Below are 12,173 nucleotides of genomic sequence, written 5' to 3'. Positions count from 1 at the left end.
CCGCGCGCTACACGGAGAAAGTTCGTGCCATGAGCTTCGAACGTTGGCAAAGAAACTATAGGCAAAAGAAGACGAACCCTAAGGTGTCATTAGGTTTCGTATAAAAAGAAAATGATTAACAAGGCAACCGCGAGTCGTCCGACGCGAAGATTGCACGTCGTTGCCAATTCATTAGCAAAGTACAGGATTTCCTCCCTATAATCGCATCCTTATCCCTTCCACGTTATGGTTATCGTCGATAATAGGTTGGTCTCGGCCCGGCGTTGCCCACGGGAATGGCACAGCGAGAAGAAGGAAGCGTTCTCGAGCGGTAGTATAATCTTTCGAATTTTTCCGAACGCGTGCTCCAGATAAACCAACATCTCGAACGCATGAACAGGAAGTAGTAAAAGCTCGGGAGTATTTCAAAATCGGCGGACACCCGAAATGCTCGATCGTTCGTGGGGCTCTGAAGAGTTTCCAGCGCGTAAGAAGGCGTGCGAAACTTGAGGAAGCTGGCTCTCCTGATGGAACCCCGACGAAATCTCGCGGAACATCGCGAAACCTCGTGGAACCCGACGGATCGTCGTCGAAACAGACGTTGCCAGGATTTCTCGGATCGTCGGGAGTCTCGTTTCACCGATAGCTGAGGAATGTCCGGTGATTCAGGCCACGATCGGCCTAGAGACACTGTCCGCAACGATCTCGATGGTTTTCGAGGTAACTAGAGACAGAGAAGAGAAGACAAGGGAAGAGGAGAGAACAGAAAAGAACACCGACGCCGTTTCTATCGGTGGATCTCGCGATCCTCGCTTCTCATTTATACCGGGGGCAACAAATCTTGGACTTGTCACGGAAGTCCCCATTAGGAGAGCGGAGCCGCGGCAGCTGCTACGGGGAAAAGTAGGATTCCACGGGGACAAAATAAACAAATGCACCCGCGAGAATCGGGGACGCGAATCGTGCTCGAGATTTTCTGAAGAAATCGAGAATACCTGCTCTCGAAACAGGGCGACGCGACGCTTTGTGCTCGTCGTCCACTAGGTATACGAACCCCGTCGATTCCGATTGGCCGGTTCGACCCCGTATCCGCTCGATTCTCACGATATTAATTGCGCCGAGTGCGCTCGCGAGCTCCTCGAACCCGTAGCGATTATATAAACGTTTCCAAACGAGGGAACGGTCTATCCGCTTTACGGACCCGCTCGAATTCGTCGGATGTAAAAAGAGACCTTTCGATTTCAAGATAAAACAGCGTTGACCAAGCGCGAGAGGAGAGAGGCGCCGGCGACGGCGACGGCGACGAAATCGTAGACTGTTTACACGCGTGGCTTACGTAATTACCGAGGCCAACCGTAATAGCGGCGTACGCGTTGCAACGAGATCACTTTGCAATGATTGCGCACCGTCGCTGCAATGGCATCCGTGCCTAAGGTAATTGACCCGCGGCGCGTTACGCAATTCTTAACTAGGTTCCAGGAGACTCTGATTCCACGTACGCGTACCTGGCTCCGGTGCCTGGTGCCTGGTGACCGGCGTGTCGGCCAGCTAACTAACCGTCGACGCAACAGGCAAACGAACGTTCTCCCCAGGGTCGTTCGACTTCGCGCGTCTCGCAACATCGAAATGCAACCGTGACGGTGACGATGACGATGACGAAGACGATGACGACGACGACGACGACAACGAGCAGAACGCTGCCAGCGCCAGCGAGCAAGCCGCGCTAGCGCAGCGAACCACCGGCCGACGTTCCAATAGCCGCGACATTCTTTTTCCCCTCTGTCGCGGATAAGTGTGCCATCCGGATGGTTGCACCATCGGTCTCCCATGCACAGGGTGTCTCGCAAGACAATCCACCGATTCTCCGCGATGTTTCTACTCGACCGAAAACCGTCCAAAGCCAACAGTAATCCTGTTTCGAATTGAAAAAAACTATCGGGCTCTAGAACTCGGGAAGCGACATTTCTTTGACCAACTGGAGATCGCTGACAGAGCGAGGAAAATGGCCGAAAGAAGAAACGGTCGCGGCGAAACGTTGGCGTAAAAGTTTCGATGTCGCGGCCGCGGCAAAAATAACAATGATCGCGCGATCTCGTCGGTAAAGTAAACACTCGACGGGGAACAGCGGAATAAAACAATAAAGGCGCGATTGGTCCACTTCGGGAAAGTTTCGTTGCCAGGAGAAAAGGTAAAAAAAAAAGGTGGAAAAAGGAAGAGAAAGAGGACGGTCGGAGAAGAGGAGAGTCCAGGACGATAGAACGCGCGCGACGAGAAAGGGCGCGACAGGAAGAAGGAGCAAGGGTGCAGCAGAGGGCGGCAAGGGGAACAGAAGGGGCGGCCGAAGAGGGGGTGTCTTGAGGCCGACGCCCAGATCGATGCTCCCCGTCTGAGGTTTCTGTAGGCGGAGGCTGTGCCACGATTCTAGACCGTAAGGATCTCCGTGAACCTCCGTGGACGATAACCCCTCCTTTTGGGATTCTGATCGAGAGAACATCGGACTCGGTCACCATCCGTCGAAACGTTATCCCACCCTTCCAGCAAAATTGACCAACCTTCGAATTTGTTTCCGGTTGAACCGCACCGGGTCAGGGTGCTGCTTCTCCCAGCTAATTCCGTGCGACGGAGCTTTCAAACGATAACGTTCTGCGAGAGCTTCCGGGATTAGGCGATCTCGAGAATTTGACGTCGGTCTGGTCGACGCGACGGAAGAAGGAAAAAGCCGATCGAATTGTAGCAGGTTCGCGGGAAGATTCGTCCGACCGTTCGCTCAGAGGGGTGCCATTGTACGACATTACAGCTCTCCAGGGGACGTGTGGAGCAAGCCGTAGGTGGAGCACCGGTATCAAGGGGGCATGTGACAAATGCCTTTATTTCGTTTTATACGTTTTATTCGTTTGCTCGTGTGCCACCCCTCGGTTAACCACGCTGGCGAAACACGTACGCGTACTCCGCGAAACTATTCTTCTCCCCGTCGCAACTGGAACTCGAGCACGTGCTCCACCGAGGTTGAAAAATGCCTGTGACCTCGTAGCACCTGCGGTACGCGATCCTCCACGCGCTTCACGATCGGCTAATTACCGAGTCGCTGTATCGATTGCTTCGAGCAGGTGGTATCGTAATTTTGGCGCCAATGCGAAACGTTGGACGCGGTCAAGGCGGTTCGTCGGCGCCGGCGAATCGAATTGTTCGCGCCCCGGAGGAAATAAACAAAAACCAGCATTCCCGTCTCCGTATAATATAACAGGACTTCGTATCGCCGAATTACAGTCGCCTGTTGCCGTCGCGGTCGATCGAGTCCAATCTCGGTTAGCGATTCGTAGCGCTCGATCCGCTCGATTTTCTATTCGATCGGAACCGAAATCGAAACGGCGTCCGTCGCGCCCTTTTGTGTTTACTTACCGGGAGAGACTCGCTTAAACAAATTTCCATGGGAGAAACACCGCTTCTCAGGCAGAAACTTCGACGCTACCCGTGGAAGAACGAAGCGGACTTACCTGTAATCAACGAACAACAAAATCATTGGATTTTTTGTAACGGAGTTGGCAACGGTCGGACGGATTCTATTACTCGTTAACGACTAATTTCGGGGAGCATCGGAAGCACGATAAAACGAACTGTTCGTTCTGTTATCGGCCGCGGAATTTAATCGAACGACAGAGGTCCAACGGATGCGGCAAGAAGATAATTGGTAAAACTAAATGCGAGGCATTTTCGGCGTTTAATCACCGTCTCGCCTCTTGTCCTCTTTCGCCGTAGAATTTGAGAACGCCATGGGCTCGTCTCGGCTCGGCGACGCAACTTTGTAAGAGGCGGGGAGACTATTAATTATTCGTTGCGTAATCGATGTTAATAAAACACTGTATAATTTATTGTGTCGTTATACTCGTCGGAACGTCGCGGCGTAATGCAAATTCCTTCGAGGAGGCCTATGCTAACCGCTGTTTCCTTCCGACTTGACGCATTCCTTATGCATACAATTCGATTACCGCGGCCCGCGTCGGAATCGTCGATCACAGTCGATAAAAATGCTATCCGATTTGCCGTTATCCTTGTTCTCGTTCCGCGACGAACGTTGCACCGCGATCGATCGCGCCCTTCCTCGGAACTGGATCGGTAAGACACGCAGGCTTCGGTTATCTCGCGGAGGAATCCCAATTTTTCAAACTAGTCGAAAGCGTAAAAGAAACATTTTTTCGTTACGCTTTCGCTTCTTGAAAGCTGATCGCGCAGAACGCGCGCGCGCGCGCTCAGGCTCCATTTAGCTGGCGCGTCTGTCCATTATCGGATATCGTTGCTCGCGTTAGTATTTATAAACGCTGCGCCCGCTATCAGTTTTTCATAATAACGAGAAGCGCGAACCATGCAGATCAAGTGTAGCAACTACTTGGAAACGGTGTTCAACGTCCGCTTTCGACATCCGTTGCTGGACGGTTCTCTAGACGGATCCGTTTTCGTCTTAATTGGTCTTCCAGTTTGGTCCAATATCGTCGAGGGAAAAAGTCGACGCAACGCATACCTGCACGTTGCAACACGACCAAGGAATCCCGATGCTCGGCGACGCAACGGCGCAACGATGCAACGGTGCAACGAGGCAACGGCGATGCACGATCACCGGCGTATCCAGCGATAATGCACTCGCGGGCGTAATTCATTGTAGCGCAGCGTAGTTACGTAACGGCTTTCCGTGAATGAATCAGAAGTTACGTTTCCAGCGACTTTATCTATGCCGCGGCGCGGAGAGGCGCGGAGAGGCGCGGAGCGGCGTGGAGCGGCGTAGAGTGGCGCAGCCACGGCGATCGTGTGTCTTTTACAATATTATACTTTTTCTCTCTCGCTCGCGCTACCCCCACCCTTCTTGCCTCTTTCTCTCTCCCACCCTGTCTATCTCTCTCTCTCTCTCTCGCTCTTTCTACATCTTGGCTGGCTTTTCTGCAACGTGTATGGATTGCGTGCGTAATCGTCGGAGGCGTAATGACAAACGACGAACCTCGGCAACCAGCTGCTGGACCCTAACCTACCTCTATGCGTTGCACGAGAACTGGAAACGATTCGCTCGGTCGAGTAACGTAACCAGCACCGAGGAATCCACTATTCGCCGACTGCGAATTGTGAATGAACTGTGCGCACTCTTTGCCGTTCCGTATCTAGCAAATTTCGGTCGCCGGGTTCGCAACGCTTACGTTTACCGGTTCGGAGAATTATCGATACGCAGGAAGAACCGTCCTTCGCGATCCTATTGTTACGAGGTCCGGCCCCATGCTCCTGGTAGTACTACTCCTGATAGTACTAGTCCTGATAGTAGGGGAATCCATAAGTAATCAATTATTTTGAAATCTAAAACAAACTTTGTAGTAAATTCAGGTTTTTATTTCTTAACTTATTATATAATCTCCATCATTGTCAAGGACAGTTTGCCATCTTTCCTGCAAATTTTCAATCCCCCTCTTATAAAAATCCAGGGTTCGTGAAGCAAAATATGAGTCAAGGTGCCTCCTTACATCTTCTACAGAATGTTTTATTTCTTAAATAATGCTCCAGAGATCTGAAAAGATCAGAGGGAGCAATATCCGGTGAGTACGGGGGTGCGGTCAAAATTCCCATTGCAGTTCTTTGATTTTTTCCTGAGTGAGTTTCGCTGTACGGGGCCGGGCATTGTCAATTTGCAGTATTACTCCTTTTCTGTGGACTAAAGATGCCCTCTTTTTCAATAGTTCTGAATACAGCCGTCGTAATTGCTGACAATACAACTGAGCAGTAACTGTTTCTCCAGGTTTCAACAACTCAAAGTGAATTATGCCACGACAGTCCCACCAAATGCACAGCAACACCTTTCTAAGTGATAAGCTGGGTTTAGGGGTTGATATTGCGGTTTGATTTGCAGAAAGTCATTGCTTGGAACGCTTTACGTTATCACAAAGAATGCATTTTTCATCTCCGGTAACGATTCTGCTAAGAATGGATCTCTACGAAATCTGGATAGCAATGAAGTGCAAATTGATCGACGAATATTGGTCTCAGATAATTGATGCGGTACACATATTCCTTGCCTGTATGCCTTTCCCATTTCCTGTAGGTGCCTTTGTATAGTTGACAATGTGGACCAAAGGCTTCTCGATAATTCTTGTATACTTAATTTTGGGTCAGCTACAGATTTTATGGTGTCATTATCAAATTCAACTGATCGTCCACTTCGAGGCCTGTCAGAGAGATCATAATCACCAGCAGCAAACCTTCTGAACCGACGTTGACACTTGTTGACCTTCCATACATCTCCATAAAGATCGCAAATTTTCTTTGTTGTTACCGTTGCATTAAATCCCGCATGACAATGGAAAAGTATGCAATGACGAATATGATCCTCGGAAGGTACGGACGCCGCCATTTGATTACAGGGTTGTAAAAGAAAATTATACTTTTTAGAATATTTTGAACGTAGGCTGTTTTACCGAAAACTGTAAAAGAGTAAGTGTTTCCTCTTCAACGATCGGTACAGAACTAAAGGCAAAACAAATTCGGCACCCCTAATACTATTCCCCGTCGTAGTTCCTTATCATTTGTTCCTTACTACTCGCTGGCGATTGTTTTTCGTTTGATTTGCCCATAAATTTGCAATGGTACGTGTTCCGTAAAAATTCCGAGGTAATAAGCGGAGGCGCGCGACGGCACGTGACAGCTCTTGAACCTGGACGAGAGGGGAAAACGATCGGTGGAAGGAGTACGGCGAAATATCTAAGGAGAAAAGGATAAAAGGCGAAAGAGTGGGCGAACACGATCAGAGGGAGCGCAGACTACCGGATGTGACGTACCCGGCCGTCTAAACATAGATACGCGCGCGCCACGCAACTCTGCCTCCGCTTGCTTGCGCGTTTGCTTTGCTAAACTCTGTTCTCTCTTCTCGTTCTGTTTTCCTCTCTTCTGCTCTCTGGGCTCTAGTCAAGGCTACAAGAGCCGTCGAGAAATCACGATAACGATAACGATAACGATAACGATAACGGGATAATACAAATTCGGTGGTCTTTTGCGATGGAAAACGATAGACATCGAAATTACTAAATTAGATATGCCTTGGCGATACAAACAAACTCCGGTGTAAACGGTTCTGGTAAAGTTTCGCGCGAGAGACGGTACGCGACGGGTTCGCCAAGTAGGAAGCTCGTTATCGACCTTGAAAGCGACGCAGTCAGCGTACTTTGCACTCGGCCGAATGCTCGTACGATCTTCGAGGCAGCATCGGCCACGACCGCGCGTGCACAGTTCACGCGCACGCGAATTATCACGCCGGACAACCGTGCTCCGAGGTTCGAGGTATGTATGTAACAGGAGCAAGCGAAACGGCAGAACAACGAAAGCGTGAAGGAGCGACCGGCAGGCACTGGGTTAATCGCTTCGGATGTAATAAATGCGAACCGAAGCAAAACCGCCGGCCGCTTCGACGTGTACGCGAGCCGGTGCGACGCGACGCCACGACGTGCGATTAAAAACAAGCCCCGATGCACGCTCCGCGAAATATTATATGTCCCGCAGGAAACGAGACGGTTCTTCGAGGAACAGCCGTTTCTATTCGACCGCCGTTCTCGAGAACCGCAACGACTGTGAAAAATAACCCCCCCCCCCTCTTCTTTCGTAGCATTTCCAATTTTCTATCCTCGGTTAACCGACGCTGGGAAAATTGTAAACAATTTTGTCGTCGCGCGTATCTCCCGGCGAGTCCGAGAACATCCGGTCGTCTACGAATAATTTTACCAACTGAATTATCGCGTCTTATCAACTCGGTTGCATGCCTCGTAGCTGTTTGTAGCGAGCCGCATCATTAAAACGCGTGTATTCCGCGGCGCGTCCGTGATGTATTGCGCTTTCGATCGTAATACCTATCTCGTCGTTATCGTCGAAACGTTAGAACGGTTCGAACTTTCGAACTTTCGCTGTTGCAGTCGCGTTGCGCGAATCAATTAACGATTAACCCAGTCGATCTCTCCAGGGACGCTGTCTGCGATCTCGCACTCGTACACCAATTATCGAAACAACGTTCACCAACGATTTCGTTATTTTGCTTGCGCGCGCCTCGCGAGACCATAATTCCCAGCGAACAGCTGCTAATTGCGTCTCATTGTTGCAATGAATAATCGCGGACTATCGACTTGCAAATTACCGATGTTCGCGCAATCGTCGAATAATCGTCTTCCACGTCCGCGGCGGTTTTCCCAGATTTTCTTTTCTTTTCTTTTCTTTTCGCGATTGCGCGTATCGCGAATCACTTTCGTCCGTTGTGTAATCGTTGGCCAATTCGTGATTATTTTTGCGCGTTCCGTCGCTATAATTTTTGAGTACCGTTCGATCGACAGAAATGCGGATCGAAAGGATGAACGCGAAGATGGGCAGCGGCGGTTCTGGACGCTTTGGTGAATTACGAGCTGTCGTCATGGCTACGGGGCTTCGACTTCCTTTGTTTCATGGTTGGCCGGCCTGCGAAAGCAGAACGCGCAACATTGTAGGCTGCAAGAAACCACGTAGGCCCGGTGTGCGAGTCGATGAGCGAAAGATCGATCGATTAAGCAGCCCGGTGCGCGTCTCGTCGTTTCGAGTCGCGTCGCGGCGCTCGCGAACATGAACGTGAACGTGAACGTGAACCACCGCGATCGATCGATCCTCCTCTTGTCTTTCTATCCCCGCGAAAACTACGGATTCGTCCGCGTGCACTTCCTTTCTCCGCGATCCCCTTATTCCATTAGCTTTGTCACGCTTCTTCCGTCTAGGAACCGCAAAACTGGCGAAACCATGATCACGGTGTCTCGGATCAGGTTTTTCTCGGGAAGAATAGCCCTTAGAAAAATTGTCGGAAACAAATGGAACGCTTGGGAGAAGTTGCAAACGGAACGCCGAGGAATGCGTACGAGTTATTAATCGTCGTGCAACGGTAACCGCCGCCCACGTGACTTATCCGCAGAAACGATCTCGGTTCTCCTAGGCTATTCAAATTTTTCTTCGCCTCCACAATGCAGCAACCGAGTTCACGAGGATTTTTTTCGACCGGTGGACAACAGACAATACAGCAATCGCGCTCTGCTCATCTGAGTCGGGGAACGGGGAACGGGGAACGGAGCACGTTCCCGTACACATCGCATTTATGAGTTGCGTTCCACGACCGGAAAAGGGAGATTTCTTGCACGCGCGTTGGCGTGCAACTCGAGTCGCTCCTCCCCGTCGATATTGTTGCAACGTGGCTGTACGAGACTTCCACCTTCCAAAATGCATAATCACTGCGAAAAACCCTGACGTTTACCGTTCGTTTTTAACCATTCCTTTCGTTGATAACATCTTCTTCGTCGAACCGGTGCTTCGACGCGATCGATTCACTTTTCAGGTTTTATTTTCAGGACACTTTTCAGTATCTCTGTTTCGGATGACCGGGTCGTCTTCCTTCTACGAGCATCCCTTCTCGCGTTGCGCGCTACATTAACGTCGTTGCGCAACGTTGCGAGGTAGCTATACCCGGCTGCGTAATGAAGCCAGCCGCGGTTTTATTCGCCACAATATAGCGAGCAACGCGTTATCGCGAGATTCGTGCGCGGGCGCAACTCGATACTCCGCAGAGATGACCCGGCCTGACTGTAGATCGCAGATTCCGGGAGGCTGCGATTTTCTCCGACGATTTGCCGGATTAATTCGACCAAAATATTTGCGTTTCGAAACGACAACTACTCTTTATAATGTATGTTTAGCGAGAAACATTGTCCGTAAAATTCGGTAGAATTCGTGAATCGCAAGATCGACCGTGATCGGAAGACGCGACGACAATGGGGTTGAAACGCGGGGTGGGGGGTTGTGTCAGCGTTTCTGTTTCGCAACCGCGAGGAGGCAGTTTCTACGTCGTCATGAATCGCTCGAGTAGAACACAGTGGTGGCTGCTGGCTGTTGGCTGTTGGCTGTTGGCTTGCTCGGTGGGGCAAGGTGTAGGTCTCGTGACGTAGCAGTACGTATTCCTACTACTACTACTACTACCAACGTTGTAACCTCCGTACACCAAGTGGCTACGTACCTACGTCCCGCTGCCGCCTCGGAATCAGACCTGGTTCTCAACCCTCTCGTGTGTAACCGGAATATGAGCAACCACCCCTCCACCGTTCGTTCTCCAGCCAGCCAGCCAGCCAGCCAGCCGCCACCTACTCCGCCTCTTCTTTCTCCTCCACGTTGCACGTCGTAGCCATGGCAATATTGATCGAGCAGCCGACCAGCGAGCCAGCCAGCCAGCTATCCAACCAGCCATCCAGCCAGCCAGTCAACCAGCCGACCGGCCAGACTGACTGGTATGCTCGGTCTGCGCAACCTACGACACAACCGACGAGCTTTCGAAGACGACCATGGCTTTCTCGAGATCCTTTGATCCGCTGACTGACTACTCGCGTCACGGGATCACGGCGAATCCGATGCCCGGCCAAGTATTCGATGGGCACGCGCGGACTCTCTATCATTTTTCTTGTCTCTCCTCTGCCAACGACCTACCAGCCTCGCGATTCCCTTGGAATCCCGACCGACAAACCAACGAATCGCTCATATCGCTCAAACAAGTTTACTCGTGTCACGCGCTTCGCACGATTCCGTCTCGTAACCACGTGGATTCGCGCGGCTACGTATACGGACCCACGTGATCGACTCGCGACTCGAGGATCCGAACGATAAGTCGCGGTACAGCGACAGCCTCGATCGTTTACACGTGTTCTATTAAAATTCGGCATTTCTCCTCTCCCTCTCCCTCCTTCGACTCTCGCCTCTTCGCAGAAATCTAGTCCAAAGAAAAGGCTGACAACGGAACGCTCTAGAGGGGGGACAACCCGGGCATTTGCCCGGGGCGCCATTTTGGCTTTGGCTGTAAGTGTGAGAAAAATATTGACGTTTTAAATATTCAATTAATAGAAAATTTCAGACTACCCTTGCCAGACAATTTTGCTAAAAAAAAAAAGGTCATTTTGTTCAGCGCGGTGCTTAGTGCTTAAAAAGGGGCGACAATTTGTTTTTTTGCCTGGGGCGTCGTAACCGCTAGAGCGGGCCCTGCGTACGACGGACGAATTATTTTGTACGCCTTCGAAACAGAACAAGTTGAAAATGTTTTGCTCGTCTCGGTGTAAATGTGAATATTGTTAGCCTTATTATCGATGCGGTAACTCCGATCAATACAAACAAGCGATCCAAGATCGAATCTCCGTCGTGGATCCCGCGGATCCGGAAGCCCGGAGAAGCTAAATCGCGCGACCCGATTGAAGTTCGCTTTTGGGGGGAGACAACGGAGCAGGGCCGAGAAGAAATTTTTCTGTGTTGATCGGGGGCTGTTTCGGAAATTTCGAAGCATGATCTGAACGCCGAGACGAGAGGTGATATGAAGCAAATATGATATGGAGCAAAGCTACCAGATCGTTCTGGAGCAAAGTCATTCGGAGGTGTGAACGTACTCGCCGAAGCTGGTTCAAAGGATTCGACCTGACCGAGTGGCCGAGATCCATTCCGAGAACTGACCGAACGTCGGTGAATCGAACGCGAACTTTTTTCCCCCACCGGTCCGCGTTCGCTTATTTTGTAATCAACCGATCCGAAAGGTCGAACGACGAAATTAAATCTGCCGGCCGTGTTAATATTGAATGAGAATCGTACGGATTCGTGGAACGGCGTACAATCGATCTCGGGGACACAGCCCCGATCCAATATTAATCCTTTGCGCTCGGCGCTATTTTCATTCTAATACTAAATTTTTCTACCGTCTTAGAATATTTTCATTTCATTCATACGAAACTGATCCGATCTCCACATGCAATATTTAAATGTTTAGTAAGCTACGGAATACAAATTTTGTAATGTAGCAAATATTTTGGAATATTTTTCTAATTTCTTTCAAATAATGCCACAACAATTTTTAGTGGCGCTCCAGAGTCGCCACTCGAGTGCAAAGGGTTAATATTTCAAGATCGTGCCACTATGAAACGTTGCGTGTCGCGGATTAAAACGTAGGGAGGAGCTTCTCGCCGATCGCAAGGATGTCTCTTGGACATGTTGCGCATCGGGAAATCTGTTAGCTACCGGACGATAAGCATAATCGATCCTGACGATCGGGACGGACTGCTGAAAATCAGATATCGAAGCCTTGAGCCTTAATCGCGCCATGAAGACAAAAAGCCAATAAAATATTGACAGATTTATTGCTTCCG

The 12,173-nt window shown here is 50.3% G+C and overlaps 1 protein-coding gene across 1 annotated transcript in view; it reads right to left on the bottom strand.

The window, feature by feature from the left end:
• The window catches only part of Crp (transcription factor cropped), a 92,569-nt gene that overhangs the window by 41,512 nt on the left and 38,884 nt on the right, over positions 1-12,173 (bottom strand). The window lies entirely within an intron of this gene.

Source organism: Halictus rubicundus, chromosome 6 (assembly GCF_050948215.1).
Source record: "Halictus rubicundus isolate RS-2024b chromosome 6, iyHalRubi1_principal, whole genome shotgun sequence".
Classification (NCBI taxonomy): Eukaryota; Metazoa; Arthropoda; class Insecta; order Hymenoptera; family Halictidae; genus Halictus; species Halictus rubicundus.
The sequence above is the reverse complement of the archived record's forward strand: the minus strand, read 5'-3'. Positions and strand labels throughout refer to the sequence as shown.